General features: G+C 38.9%; 1 pseudogene; it reads left to right on the top strand.

Annotated features, from left to right (window-relative positions):
• Positions 1-19608: 19608 nt before the first annotated feature.
• Positions 19609-20704, top strand: LOC119041050 (ATM interactor-like; annotated as a pseudogene).
• Positions 20705-27558: the final 6854 nt, after the last annotated feature.

A 27558-nucleotide genomic window follows, 5' to 3' on the forward strand; every position in this document is an offset into this window, starting at 1 on the left:
ATCTCAGTAAATTTAAGAAGATTGAAATCACATCAAGCATCTTCTCTGACCATAATAGTATGAAAGTATAAATTAATCACAAAAAACTCTTGAAAAACATATAAAGACATGGAAGCTAAATAACATGTTACTAAAAAATGAATGGGTTAACAATGGGATCAAGGGAGAAATCAAAAGATACCTTGAAACAAATGAAAATGAGAACACAACAACCCAAAACCTATGAGACACAGCAAAAGCAGTCTGAAGAGGAAAATTCATAGCATTACAAGCCTACCTCAAGAAATAAGAAAAATCTCAAATAACAATCTAACTTTATATCTAAAGGAACTAGAAAAAGAGCAAACAAACCCCAAAGTGAGCAGAAGAAAGGAAATAATAAATATTAGAGCAGAAATAAGTGAAATAGAGTCTAAAAAACAATACAAAAGAAATCAGTAAAACCAGGAGATGTATTTTTTAAAAAGATAAATAAGATTGACAAACCTTTAACCAGACTCATCAAGAAAAACAGAGGACCCAAATAAATAAAATTAGAAATGAAAGAGGAGAACTAACAACTGATCCCAAAGAAATACAAAGGACTGTAAGAAAATATTACAAACAACTATATGCCAATAGTTTGGATAATCTGGATGAAATAAATAAATTCCTAGAAACATACAGTCTTCTAAAACGGAATCAGAAAGAGTCAGAAAATTTGAATAGAAAGGTTACAACCAATGAAATTGAAGTAGTAATCAATAAATTGCCAACAAACAAAAGTCCTGGACTAGATGGTTTCATGGGTGAATTTTACCAAACATTCACTGAAGAACTAACACTTATCCTTCTGAAACTATTCAAAAAATTAAAGAGGAGGAAAGACACTCAAACTCATTTTACAAGACCAGCATTATCCTAATTCTAAAACCAGATAAAGACACTACAAAGAAAGAATATCATAGACCACTATCCCTGATGAACATAGATGCTAAAATTCTCAACATTGTTAGCAATATTAGCAAATCAGATGCAGCAACTCATTAAGAAGATTCCACATCCACTGTGATCAAGTGGGATTTATTCTAGATATGCAAGGTTGGTACAACATCCACAAATCAATAAATATGATATAGCTCTAAATAAAACAAAAGATAAAAATTACATGATTACATCAATAAATGCAGAAAAAGCATTTTTGATGCTTGATAAAAATCCAGCATGCATTTATAATAAAAACTCTTAGCATGGAATTATATGGAACATATCTCAATAAAGGCCATATATGACAAATTCACAGTCAACATCATACTCAAAGGGCAAAACTTAAAAGCATTTACCTTAAAAATGGAATAAGACAGGGATGTCTTCTCTCACGACTCTTATTTAACATGGTACTAGAAGTCCTAACCACAGCAATCAGACAAGAAGAAGAAATAAAAGTCATCTAAATTAGGAAGAAAGAATTAAAACTGTAACTATTTTCAGATAACATGATACTGAATATATAGAACCCCAGAAATTCCATGAAAAACAATACTAGAACTGATAAATAAATTCAGAAAAGTAGCAAGACACAAAAAAGTATCCATAAATGAGTCACATTTGTATACACCAATAATGAACTATGAGAAGGGAAAACTAAGAAGACAATCCCATTCATGATTGCTTCAAAAAATACCTGGGAATAATTTTAACCAAGGATGGAAATGACCTGTATTTGAAAAATTATGACACTAAAGAAAGAAATTGAAGAAGATGCAAATAATTAGAATTATATACCATGTTCATGGAAAGGAAGAATTAACATCTTAAAATGTCCATACTACCCAAAGAAATCTATAGATTCAAAACAATTCCTATCAGGATACCAATGGAGTATTTCACAGAAATAGAAAAAAATGTTCCAAAAATTTATATGGAACAAAGAACCTGACTAGCAACAATATTTTTTGGGAAGAAGAGCAAAATTGGAGGAATCACACTACCCAATATCAAACCATACTGCAAGGCTGTAATAATCAAAACGACGTGGTACTGGCATAAAAACAGACATATATGGAATGGAACAGAATAGGGAGCCCAGAAATAAACCCACACCTCTATGGTCCATTAATATATGACAATTATATGTGTCAAGAACATACAATGGTGTAAAGATACCATTAGACAATTAATGATATTGAAAAAATTGGATAGATATGTGCAAGACAAAAATAACACTAGACCACCTTCCTGCACCGTGCACAAGAATAAACTTAAAAGGGATTAATGACTTAAATGCAAGACTGAAAGCCATAAAAATCCTGGAAGAAAACTGAGGCAGTAAAATCTTGGACATTTCTTATAGCAACATTTTTTTCTGATATATCTCCTTGGAGAAGAGAAACACAAGGAAAATGTCGAAAAACAGGACTATATCAAACTAAAAAGTTTTTTATGGCAAAGGAAGCCATCAATAAAATGAAAGGACAACCCACTGAATAGGAGAACATATTTTCCAATGATAAGGGGTTAATATTCAAAATTTATAAAGAACTTGTACAACTCAACATCAAAAAAATCCAATTAAAAAATAGGCAAAGTACTTGAACAAACACTTTTTCAAGGAAGCTTCGTGCACTGTTGGTGGGAATGCAGACTGGTGCACCCACTGTGGAAAACGGTATGGTTTCCTCAAAAAGTTAAAGCAACTGCCTTATGACCCATTGATCCCACTTCTGGGAATATATCCAAAGACACTAGAAGCACTAATTTAAAAAATATATGCACCCTATGTTCATTGCAGTGTTATTTACAACAGCCAAGATTTGGAGGCAGCCCAAGCGCCCATCAGTAGATGAATAGATGAAAAAAGCTGTAGCACATTTACATAATGGAATACCATTTGATTATAAAATAGAAGGATGTCTTACCTTTGCAACAGCACGGATATACAGGGGGAGTGTTATGCTAAGTAAAATAAGCCAGTCAGAGAAAGACAAGTATCACATGATCTTACCTATACGTGGAATCTAATAAACATAAACAAACAAAAAAGAAACAGACTCACAGATCCACAGAACAGACCGACAGCTGTCAGAGGGGTTAGGTGTCTGGGTAATAAAGGTGAAGCAGTTAAGCAAAACAAAACAAAGCAAAACCAGAAACAACAAAAAAGCCTTCACGGACACAGATGACACCACGGTGACTGCCACAGGGCAAGGGGTGCAGGGGAGGTAGGAGAAGGTAAATGGTGATGGGAAGAGACTTGACTTTGAGTGCTGAACACAATTCCATGAACAGATGATATATTATAGAACTGTACACTTAAAACATATATAATTTCATTAACCAATGTCACCCCTACAAATTCTATAATTTTAAAAAACCCACAAGCTCTAATCACATGTCTTTGCAATTTCTTGGTTATGTGCCTACCAACTGCTATAGACTATTAGCTGTTTATGGGCAGTGACACTGTTTTAGTGTCATTGTGGCAATACGTACATGGGCATCAGTTATCTTAACATATAAATCTGCAGGTACTGCATCGGAGATCAAAACTCTGTTCCCATAGTGACCTGCAGACTCAGTGCATGAGACAGAGGGCACCCGGTCGCAGAAACGACCTAACTGTGGCCTTTGACTACAGTGAGCTGATTGCAGTAGATTAGGAAGCTTCTGGCCTCAAACATGAATGTGGGTTTCCTCTGGTGAGGCTCCATGCCTTTCTCTGGTCAGACTACCCTGCCTCAGGCAGGGCACAGCCACTGATCCCGGGTCACAGGGACCACACTCTCCGGGACAACAGCAGTCCTCCCAGCTTCTTTCACTCACCCAGCGGAACGGTCACAGATGCCTTTCTTCCGGTGGCTGAGAAAAGGACTCCTCCCCCTGTGGACTAGCTAACCTCAATAGGACGCCAACCTCCGTGCGACCTGTTTCTTTCGGCCTCACCTTGACTTTCTCTGGAGGGAGCAAGGGCAAGCGGGCAGCTCCTTCACTGCCCACTAGGTGGTAGTGGAATCCCAGTTCTGATAGCTCTGACAGCTGCAGTCTCAGCCTCCAAAGCCTGGGGAGAAACTTCCAGTCCACCAGCACAGCCCGGCCAAGACTTTCAGGTTAACTGACTAAAGTCTTTTTAATTTTCTTGGGAAAATAGGTGCAGTCATACATCACATAAGAGGCTCCTGGGGCACTGAGACCGGTAGTGTGAGGCGCCCGGCCATTTACTGTCCCTAGACATAGAAAAAAATTTCTTTCCGCTGTCGTACACATTCCCCCAACTCCAACATCAGGATTGAAGTCTGCTCCCGGCTTGACCTATCCAAGACCCGGTTACTTCCTCCCCTCGCTCCAGTCTCCAGCGCGAGTACAGATCTCATGCTTAGTGCCTGCGATCTGGGTCTGTACACAAGCTCTCTGCCTCCCGCCTGTTGCTGTGCTGGGGACAGGCCGCGTCACCGCAGCTGACCACAGAGTTCGCAGGGTCAGACTTCTGAAGGGTCCTGCTCGACCCTGGGGGGTCGCGTCAGCACCAGAAATAGAAGCGGTAACATGACTAAAATGATCAAGTCGGCCAAACACGGAGACATGAACGTTAGACAAAGAAAAGTCTTTCTTTCCCTCCTCGGAAACATTGATCTCTTCTACAAACATATTAATATCACCTCTGAAGGGCAAACTTCCCACAGGCAGGGGCAATCTGCAGTTTTAGTTAATTCGGCGCACGTGACATGAAACGGTGCGCCGTGCAGAACCAGCGCTCATAAATGCTAGTTGACGTTGACACCGCTCTCCGGGAATTTTATGTAAGAGCTTTTTTGTCTTTGTGACTTCAAAGTCCTCCACCTACAGCATCTCATTTTTCACTTACTGTGATAACAAAAGGTCACGGATTATTATCCTCAATTCACAGATGGGGGTAATAAGTCCGGGAAAGATGATCTGCCTGAGCATACAGAGCCGGCCCTGCGGTAGCCGACCCTGACTCTGACCTCTCCAGAGCCTTAGCTGCCTCTGGCGTTGGCTACCAACCTCACCCCCAACCCCCGAGCCCAAAGAAAGTAGAATCCAAGTCTCTTAAAATGGCCTTGTGGCCTGGCTCACTCATCACATCCTCTGTCCCCTTCCACCACTCCCTCCTCTTGTCTCTTTTTACTGCTCCCTGGTTACCAACAGGACAGATCATCAATACATTCTTTTGATAGATCAATAGTCAACGATATCTCATTACTGCAGGAATTGAATGGTTCCAGCAGCCTGGTTCTGATTTCCCTCAAGCAAGAATGTTCAGAGGGTGGTGTGTGGTCTCCAAACTCCCCTTACCATCATCCTGAGGCTCCAACCCACAAGGCAGCCTTTGGGGTTGGAAGCTGTCAAGTCAGTATATGGAGAATATACAGTAATAGTGACCAAAGCCCCAATTTAGTGCAATTGCAATGATTTCCACCAACTGGTGGAACCGATATTCTATCCTGCAAGACCCATTCATGTCAAATAGGTGAGATCCTCTCCTAACCCTTCACTTCAGTTGGCATTACTTATTAATCGTTGAGAATTACAGAAAAGGTAACAAACATTTCTGGTTTGAAGCATCTTCGTTAATGCCTTGGATTAGAGCTGTTTATCCCACATTCTTCCCTACAGCTCCCATTATCAGACTGATAATGTCCTGGGGAACATAGGCCTTATTGTAAAGACTTCGTGTTGTGCCTGGAGCCAGCATGTTGCCTTTCCACAGGACAGTGTCATAGGACAAAGGAAGGCACAACGCCATGGGAAAGCTCAATAAATGCTTGTTGGATAGAATGTAATCCTCCTAACTAGATCCAGAGACTTTAGTCATATTTAATCTATTTTGAAGTTCAACAGATTAATCTTCCTAAAACAGCACTGTCTTCATGCTATTTCTCTGCTAAAAAAATCCTTAATACTCCCCCACTGCTATAGAATTAAGTCTGAATAGGGAACCTAGCGTGCAAAAGTCAGCTGAGGTCATCCCTGTCCTGCTTGGCCATTTCTGTCTCTTGCCATCTCCAGCGAGAGATCCTTATGGTCCACAGGCTCTGCATTGTGCCTGAAACAGCTCTTCCCTAATTCTGCCTACACACCTTTATTTTAAAGCCATAGTTCCACTTGACCTTCCCTCTCTACTTCTTTGTTCTTCAAAGTTCTTATATTTTCTTCAAACACGATGATTAATATTTAAAAAGTTATTGGATTTTGCCCTGGCTGGTGTGGCTCAGTGGATTGAGCACCGGCCTGTGAATCACCTGGTGGATGGTTCTATTTATTCCTAGCCAGGGCACAAGCCTGGGTTGTAGGCCAGGTCCCCAGTAGGGGGTGTGTGAGAGGCAACCACACATTGATGTTTCTCTCAAACAGCTACCTCCCTTTTCCCCTCCCTTACCCTCTGTCTAAAAATAAGTAAGTAAAAAAATTTTTTAAAATTGTTAGATTTGGTAAAGAAACATTAGTAACATTGAAGACTGGAGAATGGAAATAAGATTCCTGAGGCAAAGAAAGGAAAAAGAGGTGAAAGTAGCGTATATGATTCATTTATTCAGTGGTTTGTCAGTAAGAAAAAAAGCGACTCAGTAATATGACATCTAGATGAACTCAGTGGTTGCAAACAAAGGCCTTTTACTTGGCTTGGTCATTGGTATAGAGGTGGGGCAGGAATGGCTACAGAGAAGATGAGAGATATTGGGGAGGAAGAGGCTAAGTTTGGTGGTTCCTCTTCAAAAGCTTGAAAATGGGCATCTTTGCTCACAATAGCCTGCTCCCCTTCCCTCTTTCTGTTCGGCTCCCACTGTTGGACCTCTCTCTGTTCTCACCCACCCACCGCTTCAGTTCCACCCCCATCCAGCTCAGACTCCATCGTCCGTCATTTCGGTAGCGCCGTAAATCCCGTTAGCCTTCTGTTCAATATTATCCCTTTTTGTTTAAACATCAACCCTGTGGAATCCAGATGTCCACTGTGTCTGTGACTATGTCATAAAACCACTATGCGATAAAAAAGTTGTAAAATAAAACATATCGTTTCTACTTTATACTTATTCACCCCAACTTCAAATGGTCCCTCAGGACTCCCAAGTTTCATACTGTATTTCACCAAGGCAGCTTGTTCTCCCACCTGCTGCAAGACTCTTCAAACTTTAACAGTCTAAAGTGCTCGGTTACTCACTCCCTGGGCCTCCCCCCAACCCCTGGCACACCTGTAACCACCTTTCTCTAGGGAGAATCTTACTTACATTTTCCAAGAGAACATAAAAGCACAGAAGCCCTGGACTCCCCATGAGCAAACAGTTGTCTACCTCCTCCTTCTCCTCCACCCCTGCCCAGAGGACAGTAAAGCTGTCCTGCTTCCTCCTAAGGCCAATGTCTTCATCTGAGCTTTGAAGCCTGGTCATTCATTCCTTGTTAGAGACATTCCTAATCTCTCTGCTCTTTTTACCTTTCTTTTCTCCATTTGATCATCTCCATTGACATGCTGACAATGCCTGTGTTAACTGTATTAACCATGTCTCCTCAGCAGACTTACCTTCCTTTGTTTAATATTGGTAATTATGATGGTAGCAACGATAATGATGAGTAAAAAGAAACAGCTCACATTTGGTAACTGCTTATTATGTGCCAACCACTGTTCTTAAAACTTTACGTGTACATGTGTTATTTCTTTTAATTCTCACAAAGCCGTAGGGGATAAGTATTATTAGCTCCATTTTTTCCAATGAGGGAACAGTGCTTCTAAGAGGTTGAGTAACTGCTTGAGGCCACACAGTGACTAAATGAAAGAATCAGGATTTAGACATAGGCAATCTGGCTTTAGAATCTCAACTCCTTATCACAGAATCATACTGTTTCCTAGTCCTGATTTTCCTCAGTATAAAAATTCACAGCATATGTCTACTCTGGGGAGACTTACCGGTTTTCCAGAGTAGGTCTAATAAAAAAACAAAACTGGTGATCACTCTCCAGATGTTGTTTTTCCTCCAGTGTTTTCTATGTCAACCAGTGGTGTCACCATTCACTCAGGTGCTCACACACACACAGCCTACAAGTAATCACCTTCAGCACCTCTGTCATCCTCACCTCTCTTGTAGCCATGTACCATATTAGATTCAAGTCTGCTTTTGTTACCCCTCGCTTAAAACCATTCCATTCAATGGTTTTCTTATGGATTAATTAATGAAGAACAAGAAGTAAAAATGAAACCGCTAACATTTGGTTGAGACATCTCATGTCACTTCTATTTGCTGCGCTTTAGAAATGGCCTTATTTTGGGAGCACCATGTGCCATGTTCTCTGTGCCCCAGGCTGTGTCTTTTTCTTTTTCAGAAACACTCCCTATTTCTTGCAAGTATCTCCTGTTCAACCTTCAGTTCTCAACTCAAACACTTCCTCGGAGAATCCGTCCTCATTTCCCCAAGCAAAATCTAGCCTCTTTATTAAATACTCACATCATGTACTTCTTCAGGGCAGAGCAGAGCACACTTCTTTATTGAAATATCCCCATTATTTTAGTTAATTATCTGATTGAAATCTATTTCCTTACTAGACTTTAAACTCCACAAAGGCATTGACCTTGTCTGATTTTGCTCATCACAAAAGCATAATATTCCAGCCTGGGATTTAAAATAACTCAGACGTTAGTACCAGGAAAATTAGTCAAGATACCTAAGAAAAATATTTTTCTTCTCTTTTATACATACTCCATTCATAAATATATCTGCTAGTGGAAGGCTATTGAATGCACTGCCCATTAAAAGTGAGCTTGGTTTTTCTAGTCTCATGGTAGGGAACCGTAGAAGTCAACATCATACATATTGCGGGGGAGGGGGGGGTGTGGAGAGAAAGAAAGGCTTGCAGTAAGGAATTTGGAGATTTGTTCATAAAACTGGATTCTCAGAGTCCGTCCATGTGAAGTGCTAATAAAATGGAAGGCAAGTGAACTTTCTCGGCTCTCATACCTTATGCCATGGAGACTTTGCTGCCTTGGATGGGGAAGCCTAGGAATAGCCTGGTCTGTATCCAGCCATGACTGCTGGGCTAAGGCAGATGATAATTAATGAGAGGGAAACATGCGGACAGATTAAAGCAGGTGAGCAGGCTGGACTCTAGCTGTGCAACCCATAGATAGCGTGCAAAAAATCCGTTCCAGGGAAGGCTAATGACGAGCGTGGAATGGCCCCATATAGCATTAGAAGAACAAGGCCAATCTGTCTTTACAAGTTGTGGGACTGTATGGAGAAGTTTAAGACTTTTGCAAAGGTTTATTGAGCTGTAAGCCTCCACAGGAAAGTATCTGGGACTTCTGGGTTAGAAAGAAGCTCTTGAAATTAATCAGCAGTGATTAGCTAGGAGGTACTTCAGCCAAATCAACCCCCTAAGATGTTTTAGCTAGGGTGGGCTCTCTGAACTGAACAGCGTGCTGCACAATTCATACGGTGAGGTCCTAACCTTCCATATAAAGTCCTGTGAGGGAGGTCCTTATCCAATAGGGTTGAAGACCTTCTAAGAAGAGGATGAGAGAGATCTCTCTCTCTCTCTCTGTGCACATGAACTAAGGAAAGATGGCATGAGTTGGTGGCCAGGAAGAGGGTTCTGGCCAGGACCTGACCCTGCTGACACACTGACCTCAGACACCAGCCTCCAGACTGTGGGAAAATAAATGTGTCTAAGCTACCCTAATTGTGCCATTTTGTTTGGCAGCCCAAGCAAACTAAGACAGAGGGGAAGTGAGAGGAAGTTTCTGCGTGAGATGGACAAACAGGATAAAATCTCCAGGTAGAGACTGACCATATCAGATGGCGACTGCTCTGTGGAGTTTACATGAAGGAGAGAGCCCAGTACCTCTTCTTGCTTTTCCTCTCTAGCCCTTAGCCACAGTAACCTCTTTCATCCTCTCTCTGGTGCCCACTTAAATTTCTCCTTTGCTTTTTCTTACTCTCTTCATGTTGCTCAGGGATCATCTTTGTTGGTATCAGGATGCTTAGTATTACGTACATGGGCTCCATCAAAAGGGTGGGCTATTAGCAAAAGCAGGAAGCCTCACAGGGTAGAAAGAATATCCAGGAACCTGCCCCTGTGTTGTTCACGGAGCCCTGTCTTGGCAGAAGGGATTGTTCCTAGGCAGTGCACATCAATTCATAGGACTCCCAGTGGAGGATTCTGCACTTATCCTTTACCTGCTCCACACAGGATGCGACTCAGATGGTCAAATGGCAGGCTACCGAAAACTGTGCTGACTTCCTACTGGGTAGGGCACTGCGTAGTTTGTGACAGACCCTAAACGGAACATAAGGCTCATGTTTTTGCACCAAGACCAAGACCAAGACCAAGACCTTGGATCCTGGAAACTGAAATAGATTTCCCTGGCGTCAGGCATCACATTGCTGCTGTAGCTTCTTCATTGCTTTCATATGCTCCCAATACCCAATTTTATTTCACTGGATGTTTCATCATTGGGAACAGAAAACAACTCCTTTCCTGTGCCTACAGCACTCTTAAAGCACACAGGAAGCTCTGGTCTCAAATCCTTCCTATTTGCCTTATCTTATTGGGTTTTAGTGACCCATCTGCAGTGATATGACTGAAATGTCACAGAAGGTCAATTTCAAGGGCAGACCAGATCATTCAGAGACGTTCTCTCGCCTATAGAAATGCTAGTTTCAGAGCTTGGAACAGATGTGGGCATGCCAGTGGGGACTTGTCACTGATGCTTACAATAAGATAGGCACAGGAGAATTATAGTTGGTGAGTAAATAATAGGTGCTCAGTAAACATTTGTTGAAAGGTGTATGAATAAATTTTGGGATACAGCTGATGAATTTCCATTGAAACCTCTTTCCGATTTTTGGTTTTATTTTCATACCAAACCCAAACTAGCTTGCATTGTTCAGCACCAGGACCTTGCTTACTGGGACATGGAGTGAAACTTTCAAAGTCCTTTGGACCTTAATTTTAGATCAGTGAGCTCTTCTGTTTGTATACCTTCTATCAAACTGGAGAAAAAATGCAATAAGCCAGGATGCACGAAGGAGTCTTGAGGGCTGGGAGAACATTGCTGCAGATACATTCCTACCCATTGAAGAGCAAAAGTACAGGTTATGAAATGTCCTCCTTAGGACATTTGGGATGGTTGTTTTAGTGACTCTTAGAAAACAAACTTAGATTTACCATTTCTCTCTCTCTGTTCTCTCTTTCTCCAGGTATCACTGTTTCTTAAATTGTCTCAGTGTGATTTGCTCCAAGGAAGATTTATCCAAAGAATTTACAGCTGGCTAGAAATCACACTACTGGCCTTTTCTGTAGAATGGAAGTTTTATTAGCAGCTGGTGCTGGAGACTAACTCACAGGCTTGAGGGTACAAGCTCCCTCCTGAGTGCTCCTGCCTACGCCAGCATGATAATCTAGCATTTGTAATTAAATCCTTAACTCTAACTGTGTGCCTTTGCTCGGCGTGCTTCTGTCCAGTTAAAAGTATTTTAAGGCAAATACATAATTTCTAAATGCAAGACACAAAATAATCACACTTAGCCAGAGCAAAGCTACACTTTGAAATTTTTGGATCACACTTCCATGTAGGAGAATGTTTCCTAGAAATTCATTACCCTTTCTAAAGACCAAACCCCTGTCTGAGGTTCATGTTAATGCAAAAAATTATATATATTCTGGAAGCATTCAGACTGTTCGAGCAGGATAAGTAGGTACAAAACCCAGTTTAACCACTGAAGCCACATATGACTTCTTCATGTTTTATTTTCCTCATCTGTACAAAGGAATCATAACACTGCCTTACAGGGACCAAATGAAAAGAGATTGACGTAACTTTCATAAAATGTGTATTCTACTGAACACCCCAAAATGGTTAGTTGTGGTTGCTGCTGTTTTAACTGCTATTCTTATTAATTATCTTGCATGCATTTAGTCCAAGGGGGTAATTGTGAATTCTCAATGATGGAGAGGCTTTTTGAAGGTCCTCAGTTAATAGGACACTGCCATCTGCAAATAAATGCAAATTATCATATCAAATAATAAAGGTTCTGTCTGAGATGTGTGTATGTGTTTTTTAATAAGGGCACTAATATTTAATAAAAAGCTTTAATCTAATAATCAGATAAGCTGGATTCTATTCTCCATCGTATTCCTGATTCCTATTCTGGCTTCAATTTCTCTTTATTTAAAATGGAGAGAAAACCCTCCATTTCTTTTGATCTAATAGAGTTAGTGTGAATGAATTTTAGAGTTGTTAATATATCTTTTAGTAGCCCGAACTACTACTTTGTTTAGACTCAATCATTTTTAAGGATATTATTTTAGATTCATCATCTTTGAGGCATTATTTTTATCTGTAAAGGATGTTATACCTTTTTCTCTTAAATGCTCTGCTTAGCAAAAACAAAACCCCCAAAAACAAAAAACAAAAACAACAACAAAAAACCCTAACATTACATCATAGTGTTATTACCAATGTCATTTAACTAATCATTTTATTGATTGACTTATTTTGCCACAAATGATCTACTATTTCCAAGCATCATTAGTTCTTTCCCCAAACTAGCACTTTTTTGTGTTACAAAATAAGGAGAATTTAACTCGACAACAAGGGAAACTCAACCCCAACAATGACAAAAACAAGGTTAGAACAATAATTTTTTAGTATGTTTTTTTATAGCTCCAACAGATAATGTGCATAAATAAAAATCAGGGAAGGACCTTTGCTCCATGCTTTGTAGAAATAAAATTGTCTTTGTCTTCAATTTATTGTTTGTTTTTTGGGGGATTTCATTATTTTATATGACAAGTTATATACAATATTTTTTTGGTCCAATGACTTCATTTTAGAGTGTTCTTATTTTTTTTTACTCTCTCAGATAATAATTAAATGTCAAACTTCTTTTTCTGCTTCCAGGAAAGGTGTATTTTTTCCATGATGTTTTTCCTGTAGTCACCTACCTTTTTACCTCCTGAGTCTAGTGCTCTTAATTTTTAATGAAATTTAAAGACATGTCATTGTGGGATTCTAGTGCAAAGAGAAAGATGTAATGAAAAGACAGCAGGATATGTTAATAGCCTCCAGGAGGTGGGACAAATGATTTGTCTTAAAGTCTGGATACCCTGTGCAATGCTCCATGCAACTTCCGCTAAGCAAGCTTGCTGTGCTTGAGGACTGAAGTTCTGAAGGAAAGAAGGAGTTGGTGTATTATGATAAACCAATGCACCTTGCAGCTATTCATTTGCTGTGGTTAGAACTTAATTTATTTCTCAATCATTCTATGAGTATAATGCAGAGAGTCTCCGGTTTTTATCTGCTGTGGACAGCACAGCATATTGCTCTAGTAAGCATAATAAGTGGAAATTAGGCTCAGAATTCTGGCTGGAGAGTCTTTGCATGTGAGGAAAGTAGATACAGATAAATCTCCCTTCTGTGTAATGCCTTTTCAGTGAATCAAGGAAGAATGACACAAGGAGGAGATGGTGGCTGCTACTCAGTAGCCCCCATCGAAAGCCTGGAGAAGTAGGGATCACATTAACTAAGAACTGTTGTTACTGCTATTAATTGTAGACCTAATGGCTCTGTACTTTTTACAGGAAGGCAACTGTATAGACAGAATGAAGCTTCTTGTCACTTTTTTGAGCCCCTGCCCTTGACTTCACCAGAAGCTTTTCTTCTGCTCAACTCTCATCATCTGTACTACCAACGAATGGTACATTTTGCCTATCAGAAATGTTAGGCACTAGGAGGGCATCTCTACTTTTGTACGATCAAGGCAAAAGTTTTAGGAGGATAAATAATAAAAGAGAGCAGAAAACTGAGCTTTGTTTCCATGAAGAAAAGAAAGAATATAAGGAAGCTTGGAAGGTGGTGCTATGGAAATAAAAATTTAAATAAGTAAGGCTAAAGGAAAGTTATAATCCCTGCCATGCTTTTCAAATGTAGTTTCAAGTAGCTTCTTTTATTTGTAAGTGCAATACATACAAACCGATGCATTGTAATGTGCATAAACTATATTTAAGTAAATAAAAATAAATAAAACTATGTTTTCAAATGACACAATCCCTACCTCATATGAACTTCACAAGTAGAACTGTGGGCAAGTATATTTCCTTTTGTTTTGCTGGTATAGAAACTGAAACTCAAAAAGATAAGATGATTTGCATAATTTCACAGGATGAGTTAGCAACACCACCTCACAATGTCTAGTAAATAGAAATCACTAGGAAAATATTTGTTGAGTTAGTGAACAGGTGAATGTTTCTCTTTATACAATGCCTCATAAACCTCTGCTGCCTTCTGTTATATTTTTGGAGAGAATTAATTTGGAACACCTTATCTTAAATGTTACTTTCAGAATATTTTCTTTTTATTCTTCATTTTCAGGCGGATTTTAAAGCAATTCTGTTATTATATATGTCTACACATTCTCCTTTCCTTACCCTGAACAGATTTTGTTGTCATTGTTGTTGGCTTTTAGGAGTAGCAGTTTAAATAAAGTTTTAGAAAAGAGAATATAAGCAGTCAGTTACGTATTCTTCTCCTAGTTTAATACTTTGAAAGGAAGACAAAGGTTTTAATTTTTAAGACGAGGTAATCTGTTTAGTTAAGTTGTTTCTAATTCATGTACTTCACTCGATCCCTTTTTAAAATCCAGGTTCTTAAAATGTCGTGGGAATAGACTGAAATTAAAGCACAGTTTTAAATTAAAGCGAATCCTTTACACAGATTCTCTGAGGAAGTCTTAGGGAAGTCAAATTTCCAGAGGGAGAGAAAAACTAGGGCACCAGACAGATTTGAAGCATCTGGCACATACAGACATTAAAAGCAGCATAGACAGATGGGTCATGTAAGCAGAGAGATGGAACCACTAAGAAATAGTCAAAAGAAGATGCTAGAAATAATAAAACCCACTGTAACAGGAAAGAACGGTGTCTTTGATGCACTCATCAGTAGACTGGACAGAGCTAAGAAAAGAATCAGTGAATCTGAACATAGGTCAACAGAACTTTCCTAGCTGAAATGCAAGGAGAAATAAATATTGAAAACTATGAGGCAATTTCGAAAAGTATAACATACACTTAACTAGCCTACCAGAGGAGAGGAAGGAATAGAGCAGATAAGAATATTTAAAGTAACAATGTCTGAGAACTTAATTACAGAAACGAAACCACAGATGCGAGTTGCTCAAGGAACACTAAGTGGGGCAAGTAACAAATAACACATCCAGGGCTATCTTCCTAGAAATGAAAAGTCAAAGTCAAAAGTCAAAGGCAGAGAGAAATATAGAGGAAAGCCAGGGGAAGGACTAAAAATACCTTACTTATAGAGGAAGAAGAATAAGAAATATGGTCATCTTCTCGGCAGAAATCATATTAGCACAAAAGTGACATGAGACTTTTTAAAGAGTAAAAAACAAAAAAAAAATGAAAAACCTGCCAACCTGTAATTCTATATCCAGTGAAACAACCTTTTAAAAGTGAAGAAGAAATAAAATTTTTCAAAGATAAAAACTGGGGAAATTTATTGCTGTGAGACCTGCCCTGCAAGAAAGGATTTTTTAAAGCAAAAGTTCCTCAGGAAGAATGAGAATAAACTCAGAATGAAGACTCAGATCTATATGCCAACACCACCAACAAAAAGTTGTGAGAGGAGAAATAGTGACAGTAAAAATAAATTCCTTAGGTTTTTCATTTTTTAAATGACAACTTAAAAATATATATTAACAATATATTGGGTGACTAGAGCATGTGGACAAATGAAAAGAATGATAGCATTATCACAAAGGGCAAGAAGGAAAAATTTGGCACGGTCTGTTATAAGTTATCTGAAATTTATGTAAGGTGGTATAGCATAATTTGAAAATGGCTTAAGATTATTTAAAACTCTAAAATAAAAACACTAGGTCAACCACTAAAAAAAACTCTAAAAAAAAGAGATATATTTGAAATGCTAAGAAAGAAGAAAAATGGAATAGTATAAAATGTTCACTTTTAGATAACCAAGAAAAACAAAAGAAATGAAGAATAAAACAATAAGTAGAAAGCAGTTACAGACATGGCAGGTATTAACCCAACAGTATTAATACTCACCATACATATGAATAATCTAAATTTAACAATGAAAAGATATAGCTTGTCAGAGTGAATTTACAAAGACACCCAATTCTATGTTCCCTAAAAGAACCCCACCTTGAACAGAAAAAACTCAGATAAGTTAAATGTAGAGGGGTGGAGAAACACATATGATGCCATTAACCCAAAACATCTGGAATAGTTTTATTAATTCCAGAAAGAGCAGACTTTAGAACTAAGAAATTTACAGAAATTAGGGATGTGTTAAATACTGTTTCCTTTCTTCAGTAAAACATAACAGTCCTTAAGGTATATGCACCTAACAACAGACCATCGAAATATGGGAGGCAATTCTGATAGAACTGACAAATTTACTGCTTAAACTGGAGACTTTAGTAATCAGAAAGTAAGTAAAATATAATCTAAGCAGCACTATTAATCAACTTGATCTACTTGACATTCATATAATTATTTGCACAACAACAGCTAAGTACACATTCTTTTTAATCTTACCTTTACTGATGACATGAACCATATTCTGAACTAGATCATAAAATGTACCTTAAAATTTTAAAGAATAAAAATCATAAAAGTATGCTCCTAGGCCACAATAAAATTAAAGTAGACATTAGTAACATAAAGATAGTTAGAAAATCTGCAAAAAATTAGAAATTAAATAACACATTTCTAAATTTCATAAGGGTCAAAGAAGATGTCTCAAGAGAAATGTAAATATAGTTTAAACTAATATTAAATAAAATGAGTTGTCAAAAATTACAGGATGCAGCAAGAGCATTGTTTAGAGGGAAATATGCCATTGGGCGTTTTCATGATTGAGTGATATAATTTAAAAATAAAAGAAAAAAGGGAGATATGTAGCATTAAGTATATGGATTAGAAAAAATTCTAAATAAATAAACTAATATCCATCTTATAAAACTAGAGAAGGAAGATCAATTTAAGCCAAAGTAAGCAGAAGAAAAGATATAACAATTAGAACAAAAATCAATAACTTTAAAAGCAGTAAATCAACAGAGGAAATCAATAAAACCAAAAGCTTTATTCTTTCAAAATATCAGTAAAATTGATGGATCTCTGTCTAGGCACAAATTGCTAATATCTGAAATAAAAATGGAGCATTACTATTAATTCCATAGACATGGTAAAAATAATAAATTAATATTATAAACAACTTTATGCATATAAATTTGATAAGAGATGAAATGAATCAATTCTTTGAAAACCATGATTAAAACTTACTCAGTGGGAAATAGATAATCTGAATATGTCTATACCTCCTAACAAAGTTGAATCATCACTAGTACCTTTCCAACATAGAAAGCAACATAGTTCTAACAAACAAACAAACAAAGCAGGAATAAATTCTACTCAACATTTAAGCAAGAATAATACCAATTTTCAAAAATCTCTTCCAGAAAATAGCTGTAGAGGAAACACTTACAAATTTATTCTATGAGACCTCTTTACCCAAATAACAAAACCACACACTAGTATCATTCATAAATAAAGATGCACAAATCCTCAACAAAAAATACCAAATTAAATTAAAAAAATATTAGAAGAATTATAGACCATGACAAGTTCAATTTATTCCAGGCACACAAGCATGGTTCCACATTTGAAAATCAATCAATGTAATCCAATGTATCAACTGGCTCAAGAAGAAAAATCACGTTGTCACATCAATTTCCCCCAGACCAGAATCAAGACAAGCATATGTACCCTCACTGTTGATATTCATAGTCATACTGGAATTCCTAGCTAGTGAAATAAGACAAGAAAAGGAAATGTAAAGATTGGAAAGGAAGAAATGAGACTGACATGATTATCTATGCAGAAAAACCCAAGCAGCAACAAAAATCAGCTCTTGAAACTAATAAACACGTGCATAGTTAGGTTCTAGAATACAAGTTTAATATATGAAAGTCGATTTGTTTCCTACCTACGTGCAATTAACTGGTTAAACAAATACAACACAAAACAATACTTTCACAATACATCAAAAGCCATGAAATACTTAGGCACAAATCTAACAAAATGCAAGAAAGAACAAAATTCCAATTAAAGAAAACAAAGATCTAAATAAGTGGAGAGATATTCCATGCCAATGGACTGCAAGATTCAATATTATTATATCAATTCTTTCCAACTTGATCCTTATATTCAACAAAACCTCGATTACAGTCCCAGCCATCTGTTTTGTAGACATTGACTACAAGCTGATTCTAAAAGTTATGTGGAAAGGCTTAAGATCTGGAAGAGCCAACACGGTACTAGAGAAGAACAAAGAGGAAGGATGTACATTATCCATTTCAAGACTTCTTTTTAAAAAAATTTTTTTATTTAATTATTTTTCAAGTAAAGTGTTCTGTCTTTTACTCCCATCCCAGCCCACTCCCCTGTGCTCCCTACCTCCTTCCCATTTCCACCCCCCTTAGTTGTTTTCCATATGTCTTTTATACTAGTTTCTGTAAATCCTTCCCCTTTTCCCCTTGAAATTCCCTCCCCTCTCCCCTCTGGTCACTGTCCCCCTGTTCTCTATTTCAGTGACATTGTTTTCATTTTGTTTGCTTGTTTGTTTTATTGTTTAGCTTCCTGTTAAAGGTGAGATCATATGGTATTTGTCTTTCAATGCCTGGCTTATTTCACTCAGCATAATGCTTTCCAGTTCCATCCATGCTGTTGCAAAGGGTAGAAGCTCCCCATTTCAAGACTTCTTATCAAGCTATAGTAATCAGAGTAGCATGATGTCAGAGAAAAAATCCAGGTATAGATTACTGGGATAGAAGAGAGAGGGCACACCCACAAAACCTCCTAAAAAATATAGTCGACTAATCTTTGACAGTGGTACAAAGGCAGTTCAGTAGAGGAAGCTGGTCTTTCAGCAAATGGTGCTGGGACAATTGAACATCCACATGCACAAAACAAACAAATAAAAAGGAACTTTGCAATAGACATTATACACCTTTCACAAAAATGAACTCAAAATACGTCTTAAACCTAAATGTAAAATGAAAATTATTAAACATGTACCAAAAATAACAGAAGGAAATTTGGATGAGCTTGGGTTTGGAAATGGGTTTTTAGGTAAACACCAAAACCACAGTCCATGAGAGAATAAAATGAATAAGTTGGACTTTATCAATTAAAAACTCCCACTCACTCTGAGAAAGACACTATTAAAGATTGAACAAAAAAGGAGAAAAAAAAGACAGAAAGAACTCATGGATATGAACAACAGTGCAACAGTGTGGTGGTTGCCGGGGGTGGGGGGATGGTGATGAACGGAGACTTGACTTGGGGTGGTGAACACGGAATGCAGTGTATGGATGATGTGATGTAGAATTGTGCCCCTGAAAACTGTATAACTTTATTAACCAGTGTCACCTGAATAAATTCAATTTAAAAAGATTTATAAAATAGAATGAAAAGAAAGCCACAGGTTGTGAGAAAATATTTGTAAGACATATATTTGATAAAGGACTCATATACAAAATACATAAAGAACTTTCAAAATCCAACAAGAAGAAGCAACCCAATTTAAAAATGAGGCAATACAGTTCTAAGGAAACTTCATCTACAGCTCCTCAGACCAATGTATTTTAGATGCCTGTTTACAGTCAGGTGGGATCTCCAGAGAAACTCAAACCCATGGAATGCAAAGTCCAGCAGATGACCGAGTCCAAATGGACCAAGCTGTAATGTGTGGAGACATTTCGGAGAGTGCCCATTCATCACACAGTATTCCTACAGACAATATTATAAGCAGCAGCTTAGTGGGAGAGACTCATACTCATGGTCTGTTCCCTTAGAACCACCCTAAGACTTTAACTCAAGATACTGAGAAGCCTGCACCAATTATAAACTTCAGTACATAGAACAGTGTGCTTTCTTCACAGAACATGACAGATGACCAGACCCAGACTATGGATTTATTCAGAGACTTAGAAAACATTCTGTTAAGTAATCTGCCTAGTCAGACACTGGACAATCTCAGTCTTCTGTCTGACACAAATACTGGACCTGACAGTCACCCAGATCCCATTTGGCCCAGCCCAGAATCCTGAGATTGATTTTGATACTGAAGAGTTCTTTTCAGCCTCAACTGTCCAGACTGAAACTGAGGAGAGTGGGCTTAGCACCATAACCACAGGGCCGGTCTTAGAATCACTGGACACAGAAATCCAAACTGACTTCTTACTTGCAGACACTTCTGCCCAGCCCTACAGTGGTAGGGGAAACTATGATTTCTTATGCCTTGAAATGTTTGACATGCAGACACAGACAGACTTGAACTTCTTTTTGGACGAGTAGCCCTCCTCTGCCTCTGGGAAGTATTCTGAAACTCTTCAGCTTTTCCATGAATCCTGATTCATCTGACACAGAGACCCAAACCAAAGGAATATCCACTGCTAAAAACATATCTGCCTGGGAAAGCAAGCTTCAGTTGAACAGTGCAGAAACACAGACCATGCACTCTGTCTTTGAGACCCTGGGGAGCTTGTTCTTCACCAGCAATGAAACTCAAACGGCAATGGATGACTTTCTTCTTGCAGATTTGGCCTGGAACACAATGGAACCTCAGTTCAGCTCTGTAGAAACTGAGACGTGTGCAGAACCACACACAGTCTCCAACTTCTAAAAATGGAGTCCACGTGTGGGGTGCATTTACCATTTCCTTCTGGATTTAGAAGATGAAGAGTGGAGACATAGTATTAACTCTTGAATGTAGTTGATATGCAGTTGCTTTGATTCTTTGCGGTTCTTTGCCACTGGCACTTGTGGACACAAAATTTGTATGTAAATGTGAGTGTATTATAGATTGAAGATGTTGATCTAAAAAAAAATGGGGCAATACCTGATAGATTCCTCAACAAAGAAAATAATAGATGGGCAATAAACACACAAAAAACCTTCTCAACATCGGCTGTCATTATAGAATTACAAATTGAAAATGAGATACTGCAGAGGGGGAAAAAACAATGAGGCACTAGTACACACCTATTAAATAGCCAAAGTCAAAAAATGAACAGCTGATCCCCATTGTTGGCAAGTGTGTACAGCATGTAGAGCAATGAGAACTGTCACTGGTTGCTGATGAGAATGGAAATTGTGCTGCCACATGGGCAGTTTCTTACAGAGATAAACATAGTCTTGGCATAGCATCTGCACACTCACTCCTAGCTATTTACACAACCGGATTTAAAACCTACGTGGATAGATCGTGAAAGTATTTTGCTAAGTAAAATAAGTCAGACAGAGAAAGACAAATACTGTATGATATCACTGGTACATGGAATCTAAAAAAGCTAAACGAACATTAGAATAGTAGTTATCAGGGGCTGGGGAGAAAGGGGGTGAATGGCAGAAAATGGAAGGGGCCTGTCGAAGAGTGCAAACTTCCAGTTACGTGATGACTAGGTGCTGGGAGCCTAATGTATACTTCATGGTGATTATAGTTACTATATTATGGACATTCAAGTTACTAAGAGTGTAGGTCTTAAATGTTCTCACCACAAGAGAACATATGATACTAATAGTTAAGTGAGGTGAGATAGGTGTTAGCTAACACTATGTTGGTAATCATTCTGCAATATAAGTGTGTCAAAGCCACACTTTTATACCTTAAACTCTTACACAATGTTACATGTCAGTTCTATCTCAATAAAGCTGGGGTGAAAAAAGTATATGTATAAAACCTGAACATGAATGTTTATAAGTTTTCTTCATAATCTGCAAAGATTAAATAGCAGTTATATCTTTCAATAGGTGAATGAATAAACTATGATATGCCCACACAATAGGATATTATTATTCAGAGATAAAAAGAAATAAACTAACAGGCTATAAAAAGACATTGGTTAGACTTATGTATGTTTCTAAGTGCAAGGAGCCAGTCTCAAAAGGCTACACTGGTTATGATTTCAATTATGTGACATTTTAGAGAAGGCAAACTAAAGAGATAGCAAAAAAATCAGCAGGCACTAGAGGACTGGGGGTGCAGATTGAACAGATGAAGCATACATAATTTTTAGGGAGATGGGACTATCCTGTATGGTACTGGAATGGTGGATATATGAAACTACACACTGGTCGAAATCTGTAAAACTTTACCACATAGACCTTTATATCATTAAGGAGCGACCTTAAGACATAAAATATTTTTCAAAGAAGTTCGTCTAAAAGATCACGGGATCTTAATGGAATGCAGATTTGACAATGCAATCTAACTGTATCTCAGATATACAGAACACCTCACTGGGGGAGGTCAGGGTGGAAGGCACTGACTGTGCAACCGGAAACGGTGTCAGCAGTGCTCAAGGCAGCAGAGCCTGGGCATCAGCACTCTGCTCCGGTGATGCAGCTGTTCCACAGGCATGGAGATGAACAGTTCTGACACCGCCATGCATTTATGTTTGAATCGAATGATTTAAAGGCTGGCAGATGGTAGGAGCTGTGCCACTCACCATTGGAGTGGAAGGTTACATGTAAATAAGCAAGGACAAGATGCTCGAATAATGGAGTAGAGACATCACTATGAGCCCACATTTAGCACGTCGCAGATGTAAGTATGTATACCACCAGTGAGTATGCAGACCTGTTACTGCTTTGCCCTATCAGCTGAGGGGGACTAGGAGCAATGACACCCAATAGCACCAGCCTGAGATCAGAGAAGAAAAAACATTAAACCAGGTTCAGACTCCCACAGGCTATCTGTAGCTATCACTTAATCATTCAATTAATAAATGAAACCTCTGTATGTCATGAAATGGACCTCCAGTTATCTGTTGGTATAATTTGTAATGGGGGTTATTCTAGAGTTTTCTTTAAAATGACAATGGGGCTGTTCTCCTCCTTTGATGTAAATTATCAGCTGTCGAAGCCTTTTATGACATGAATGGGACACAAATAAACAGAGATAATAACAACTTTGTAACTGATCATCTGTGCCAGGAATGGCTAAAGGCTTAATATGCACCAGTTTATCACATTGGGTGCTCACAGCAATGCGCTGAGGTAACCGCTGTTACTGCCTCCATTGCTTTGCTAGAGAAGCTCAGGTGAGAGAGATTTAATAACTTACCCAAGGTTAAACAACAGGTAAATGAAGGAGGCAGACTATTATTCACATAATTTGACTTCTGAGCACACACTCTTAACTAGCAGGAAAATTACCTTGTGAAAGTGAGGCCCTATTAAACCATCCTTGCTCATTGCGGGAAGGACATTATGTCACCGACAGCAGCATCTGCTGTAGGGCACCTGCATTTAGGAAGAATGGAGACTTTTTAATGATCAACCTGGTCTTTGAAGCGTGAGATTTGATTGCCCATCATTTAGAATATAAGTGCTTTAATGGCACGAAATAATTTGGATCATGTGGATCTTTTCCCCCACAATTTAGAATATATCTTGATATTCTGAGAAGGCAGCACTGCTCAAAGGCCAGAGGAAATGTTAGCGCTGGGTAATGGAAATGAAACAATTGACTCCTGTATGTCCCTTAAGGGTACACAATGTGAATAATTATAAAAGGTTCAGTTCAGTGAGTACCTACTGTGTGACAGACACTGCTCTAAGCTCTTGTTCTTCGTATATTATCTCATTTAATTCTCATGACACTCTAAGGCAGATGTTATTATAATTTTTACAAAGGAGGAAACTAGTCCCTAATAATTTACACTTCCAAGGTCACACAGCTACAAAATCACAGAGTCAGGATGTCTGATTGTACAGCATGTGTTATTAATGACAATGCAATACAGTCTTTCTACATTCAACCCATCTCATGTGAGAATTAGAGAGTTACAGCCTTCAAGAGCCTAGGTTTGGGTTTAACAGTGATATCAGAATTCTATGTTTGCTCATAGATAACAAGTGTTTTTTTTTTCTTTCTTCACCCTAAAAAAATCTTTGGAGGAGGATAGATGTCAATTTAGTTAAAAAATGCTAATTACATATGGAGTAAGATCCTTGCCTATCCCATAGAAATAGACCCCATATTTCAGAAAATCTAATTCAGTATGTTTGGCAGTGATGCCAGGGTTCGGGATGTAGTCCCTGCATGGAGTAGTTAAACTGTATGTTGATCCTTCCACCTGCCCCAGGAAGCATAACTGCCCCAGCCACCAGCCAGTAGGTGGCCTGATTTTGTGAGATCAGTGGATACACACTATGACGAAACTGGGCAGAGTTCCTGGGGTGCAGATGATGGGTGGCTGTTCCTATGTTTACAAAGGACTGCGTATAATTCTTGTGAGACTCTGCCTCTGCTTGTGTAGTAAAGCAACAGATTTCCAGAGGCGAAATAATGACTCAAAAAGTGTGCCCATCTCTTGGCCCCTGGGTAACATGAAAAACCACAGTCATTTATTTCTGTACAGCCCTTCACTGTGACAGTGGGCTGTCAGGTCTCCATTGTCCTCGTGCTGACAGGGAAGGCCACAGACACATCTTCCTGGGATAAAACTGAGACCCTTAAGTGCTAAATGGATGTATGGTCAAGTACATTTACCTAGTCTGTGGCCAAATTAACTCAAATTAATTTTGAGCCTTACATTTTATCTACTCACAAATCTACTACTTACTCAAAGATAACTTTTAACTCTAGTTTGTTAAAGGTACAAAATAAATCTATGTTTTTCATGTGGGATCAGAATGGAGATAATTTATGCCAATTGTACTGTTCCCGATGGCTGCGATTCCCCTGGTTTAGGAGAGAGGGGATTTGGGGAAACTTCTTCCTGATCGGAGGCACTAAGCTTTTTCAAACCACACCACTTTCTACTGACTCCATCTCTAACTGAGAAGTGTTTTTTTAAATGTTGTTTACATATGTGGATTGTTGTGAATTAAGTAAAACTTATTTATATTAGTCATAGATATAGCTAATATAACTAACCACATGTTTTATATACAACTCTAATAAAGAGTATAAATTCACCTTTGCACGCTGCCTAAGACATTGACAGAGGTCATTATCTAAAAATATTAAAGTTTTAAGTCTGTGGCTGAAATAATACCCAGAACAAAAATTATCTGTAATATCAGGTAAATGACACGTATTAAAACAGAGGACGCCAGAGAACAGAGAACATGGATAGAATCCCATCCAGGAATGCCAGCCTCGTGATCAAATCACCAAATCACCTCCCAAACAAGTCACAGGAACAGACATGGAGAGAAGAGTCCTAAAGAAAGACGAGAAAGACAAAGCCCCCACCCCAATTAGGATTCAAAAGCTGAGCTATCATTTCAAATGCTTGCCCAATTCCAGCTGGAAGAAGGAGAACAAGAAAGATACCCTCAAAGAGGAGAACTCTGTAGGCCGATTCCCTGCTGGAATTCCATGAGGAATCTCCCTCTTCGTTAGCCCAGTGGTTCGGGCGTCCCAGAGATCTAATGTAAGTTGTACCATCCACTGGGTTGCCGGTCTTATAGCCAAGCTTTGGGAGAGACTGTGCCCTTTTCCAGGCCTTCTCCTATGCTCTTTTTTGTGGTTTGACTCCAGGTAAATAAAGATTTTATAAGCACAATCATTTTTTAAGTAGCCTGATTGATTCTCAGCATAGTGTGGAGGAAAAGCTGGGGAATGAGGGAGCTTCTGGGTATGGGTAATGTTTCAATTCCTTGTCTGAGTGCTGGACACACACATGTGTCTCTGTACTCTGTTTGTGATAGAGACACTCTACAGAACATATATTTCAATACAATGCAAAAGAAGTTTGACTGCATTTTGTCTGGCATAATACCTGAGTGGAAGTCCTTGGGTAAAAATGTCTAATACAAACCCCTTGAATGAAGAGTTCTGGATTTCAAACCCGACGTGCTCAGGTATGTCAGATGCCTGCAGTGCTGTGTTTAGATTCATGTCCTCATCAGTCTGGGTTTTCTGAGCAATGTTGTTGAGCCCTTCTTTCTTTGCCCTAAGGTTGTTTTATTTCCGAGAAGGGTGAGGAGGTTGCTTAAATAAGATGTAAGCCACATTGGCTAGGTTATACCCCTTCTTCTCCTTCTGTATAGACCCAAGTGATTAGGATTAGAAAACACAGTTACCCATGTTAACACTGAACCTAACTTCAAAAATTATAGAGAAGCCACAGGAAAACCTAAGGCCACGTTTTCCTGTAAGTGAAGATCGTGTGCCCATGTGTGGGAGCTAAATGTGCAGGCTTGTTTATTTTATCTACAGGAATCTGAGCACTGGCTTAAAGGTTAGGTTGTCACAATAGACTTGCTGAGTGGTCTGATGTAGAGAAGAATAAACTAACTTTTATCTCTGTTTATTGAACTATACATTTTGAATGTGCAGACATACACACGTACATGTTTCTACTCGTGCACATTTCCCTAAAGCTTTTTGAAAGCTGTAGAAAGTTTAATTACCAAACCGCTAAGGAAAGGCAGAATTTAGCTAACAAATCTTATTGCCTAAACTGCATTTATATAATCAATGATCCCTCTACAGTAAAGCACAATCAAATAAAATCTGGCTGCCTTGCACTTTGTAGAAAAATAAAGAAAAATAAGAGCTTTATAAGTTAAAGGAAGAGGAGATCATGTCAAACAAAGGCCATTTTCTCTAAGGTTACCCTGAGGATACACTGGAGCAGGGTGGGATCAGAGTAGCAGGACATGCTGGGACGGACACTGTGTCTTGTTCTGTTTGGGCTGCTATCACAGAGCAGCATAGAGTGGGCGGCCTGAACAATGGACACTTCTCACACTTCCAGAGGATGGGCAGCTCGTGATCAAGGTGCCAATAGATTTGGTATCTGGTAGGGGCTTGCTTCCTAATGACCTTCTCATTGTGTTCTCACCTGGTGGGAGGAACAGGAAGCTCTCCAGGAGGGCATGAATTCCATTTACAGGGGCCATCCTCATGATCAAATCACCAAATCACCCCCCAAAGGTTCCACCTCCTAACACTTTTACATTAGGACCAGGTTTCAACGACGCAGTTGCGGGGGAACACACTCAGCCTATTGCAGGTGATAAGACAGGAAGAGGAGCAGATGTGTCTTTTCTGCCAGGCATGAGTTCACAGGTGCCCCACTGGTGAGTGTGTGTGTGTGTGTGTGCACCAGCCAGCTCTGGATCCCACAGAAGGAAGAATGGAATAGGCATGGAATAGGCTTGACCATAGAGCTCAGATCTCAGGCCTCTGATATGCTCCGTGTGCACCATGCTTGCCAGCTGGGCAGGGCCCACTGACTTCCGTCCAGTGGAGTGTTTCTACCACCCAGCTGGACCAAAGAGAACTGGAACAGGAGTGATGCTAACTCCAATGGCAACACGTGGTCAGAGGCTGACACTTAGAGCACGACTAGCCAGGGTTCAGCGTCTGGTTCATCACTAACTAGTGCTGGAAAAGATCACTCATTACTCTGAGCTTCATGTTCTCATCAGCACAAGCTTCCTCACAGGTCTCTGGCAGATAAAGAAAGAGCACAGGATGCAATAATGCAAGGTACTGCTTAGCACACTACCTAGCAG

The sequence above is a fragment of the Artibeus jamaicensis genome, unplaced genomic scaffold (assembly GCF_021234435.1).
Source record: "Artibeus jamaicensis isolate MK-2021 breed Jamaican fruit bat unplaced genomic scaffold, CSHL_Jam_final scaffold_660, whole genome shotgun sequence".
In the NCBI taxonomy this organism is placed as follows: Eukaryota; Metazoa; Chordata; class Mammalia; order Chiroptera; family Phyllostomidae; genus Artibeus; species Artibeus jamaicensis.